We start from the raw sequence: 3,578 nt of genomic DNA on the forward strand, positions 1-3,578 counted from the left end.
ATATTCAGTTCCTATAGCAACCAAAATAAACACAGTATAACTAGAAAGTAAGAATATGACAAATAATATACACCTAACCTTATAATGCCAAAAGGCAATCCAAGGTATCATCACTCAGATATACATATAGCATACCTCCTATATGTATGTACCAGATATTCAATAACATCATTATAGGAGGGTATGAAAAAAAAAAAAGACAAATAATATAGGTAGTATGGGAAGAAAATGTTTGGTTTCAATATAAAATAAAGTAAAATACAAGAAGATTAATAAAATGATAGCCTTTATGAGAGGTAAAAACAAGATACAAACCAAAGCATATAAGAATATATAGAATATTGGAGGAAGATAGTCCGGGTGGCGGTCAATAAAGCTATCAAAATAGGAAAGGAAAACTATTTATTGTAAACTAACGTTTCGCCCCACTTAGCAAGGCTTCATCAGGGTGACTGAGAACTACTGGCATAGAACTACAGTTTTCTTTTAGTATTTTGATACCTTTATTGACCGCCACTCAGACTATCTTCCTCCAATCATTTAGAATGATTAGAAAATAGCGAACATTATGGATACAAAAATAGAATTGAATGAGTTGAAATTGAATTAAGTATATACGAAGATGCCTGCATGCGAAGAGTGATATTAAAATTAAGTAGCAGGAAAGAACAAATAATAAAATAAATATGAAAATCTAGTAAGTAAACATATTTACAAAATGAAAATTATTAAAAATAAAGTAATGAAAAAAGTGGGAAATAAAACGTATATATAATTACTTAAATATGTAAGTAAAATAACTTAATTAAGAAAATAAAAATATAAAGCTGTATAATGTAAAAAACAAAGAAATACCAATATTTCAATTTAAAATTAAACATCGGATATTTCTACGTTTCCTAACATATCTAAATAGCTTGGAAGGAATAGGACACACACGGTCGTGTGGACATCATAAAAAGACGGTTGACATCGGCCTGTGGGTCTGTTATATTCTCAGGTCAACAGGACTTGTCCGCTGGATAAAAGGAATCATTGAAAAAAATAAGGCAGTCATTGTTTGTGTATGTGGCCATCTGTAAAAGTGTGAAGCAATGGAACTGGATATAGTCCAAAAAGTAGGAGAAAATAGAAGTTATCACATCGAAAACCCCAATACTCGATTACTTCAATGAAAAATATTTATAGTTGCCAACCGCAGTTATTCAATATTCAAATTTTACTATCGATATCAGGATATACCGAATAAAATTATCGATTTTTAATAACGTAGATAATTGTAAATATCAATATTTTTCCTACTACATACACGGGAGAGGGTGATTTCTCCTAAATTCCTTTAGGGCAAAACTATCTGACCTCCACTCATGTATTTGAAGAATGTGCTATCACTAGTGCTAGGATTTTCATATAAACACATATTTTTACTGATGAAGACATTGCCACTTACCTATACAATTTTTATATTTCGGATCAATTTTAACCAATTTCAATTTATATATTTAACTAATTTCTGTCAAGAAGTTTGTCATTATTTTTCATTTATTTATTAAAGTTTATAATTGTAAAAAAAAATAAATACTATAAGTAAATGTGATAAATTTTTTAAATCACATGGTAATATTGAGAAGGAACTATCTATAAGCTGAATTAGAAGATCCCGTGGCCATCCTCTTTTCAGACGCCTCGGAGGATTATTAGGGATTGAAGCAATTTTTTTTTATTTATTTAATGGTGATACCTTAATCGTTCCTATAAATTAGAAAGTCCCGTGGCTATCAAATTTTCAGACGCCCGGAGGATTATCAGGGATTGTTAAGGATGATAGATTAAGAACTAATGGGTTTGGGTGGGTCAGAATTTCGGAATGAAAGGAGATATATCTATTTCGGGCCAAATCTGCTACGGTATGGTATGTTGAGGTCTTTATAGATGAGTTTATTTGTGACGTAATAAGGAGCATCAAGGATTGAACGAAGGATTTTGGATTGTAAGGATCGGATACGGGAGGAATTTGATGGTGAAGCCCCAAAGCTCAATTCCGTATGTCTAAATTGGTCTGATTATCATAGTGTATAAGAGTTTTTTTATAGTAAATGGGAAGTTTAGAGTGTATGTCAACAACAACAGGGGTTGTTGTAAGCGGAATTTATGAGCACTTTCTTGTCGTTTCAGTCTTGTATTGGGGTTCCAAGTAAGTCTTTTGTCAAGCTATTGTCCTGAGTAGCGATTCTGTTTAGCAGGCGTTAGTATGATGTTAAAAAATATATAGTAGGGCAGTAGACGTCATTTCATATTTTGATTTATATCAGAACTTGAATAAAGATAAGTACAGGAAAAATAAATTTACCAAAATATCAGTTGACATTTCCTGTAGCTTGTCGGTCTTCTGCAACATCTGGTCGTAGGTACTTTCTTTCCTTTCATTATCTCTTCTATGAGCCCAAACCAAATTAAATAACTCCTTCAATTTTATTATTTTGGAAAAAAAACGCGATATTTAGATTCAATTTTCTTCCGTTTTCATTTTTTCACAGAGTATCTCAGTTTCTAATAGTGCATGTTAGTGAGTTGAATGGAATTTATCCTGTTTCAAGAACGGGTAATCAGGAGGTTAAGGAATAAATAATTTTATAAACATATTTCATTTATTTTTAACATATATATTTTAAAATTATTTCATATCATATATATTAAAAAATAAAAACTCTATTTACAAAGTTTAGTTACAAAGCGTGCTACCGAAAATAATAATAATTATGGCACTACACTGCCTGCAAGAACCCAGACTTCCTCCACCACAGCCAACCAATCTTCACGATCTCTTGCTCTCTCTCCCCACATCGTCTAGCCATCTTCCCTTTCATTGGGCATCCTCTCAGCGTGTCTTATTTGTGTTCTTTTCATTAAAGCTACGATGTTAGGATCCCCAAACTGTTCCATCAGCCCCTCATTCCTTCTCACTCCATTCTCCGATATTCCTCCCCATTTCATTCTCACTAACTTTCTCTTTCAGGAGTTGTGTATCCGTTCGGCTTTTCTTGTCGAGGGTCATGTTTCACACCCATGGATTGGACACACTAGTCTTACGAAGGTCTTGTTGGTGGACACTCTTTCTTTTATAGACAGCTCTAAACTTCACTAAATACTCATTGCAGTGAGAAATAACTATTTCCTTGTTGTCGTCAAGCTTCCCAGGTACTTAAGCTGCTTATACATATAACTTGTATATACTGAAAATAAACTATGTACAATAAGACAAAAAGAAAATAAACTACTTGCTTCTACAACTGCAAACTCGTGTGCACACTGTGTTGCCTTAATTTAATTACTATACTATTTATTTACTTATAGTGTATCAATATATGCTACAACAACATGTCTCTTTTTTACCAGGGGGGTGGCATAACTATACTCTCCTTCAAAGCAAAAGTTTTTTTAATATTTATTTATAGCTATTTACAACTGTACATTATAATACATTTAGTAAATCTGATCTAAGTTAAATTGGAGTGTTACAGGCGTGTAGGGAAACTACCCATTGGTAGCACTCTAATGACATTTTACATTAGCTGGTC

Source organism: Halyomorpha halys, unplaced genomic scaffold (assembly GCF_000696795.3).
Source record: "Halyomorpha halys isolate HHAL.00 unplaced genomic scaffold, Hhal_1.1 Scaffold1694.1, whole genome shotgun sequence".
Classification (NCBI taxonomy): Eukaryota; Metazoa; Arthropoda; class Insecta; order Hemiptera; family Pentatomidae; genus Halyomorpha; species Halyomorpha halys.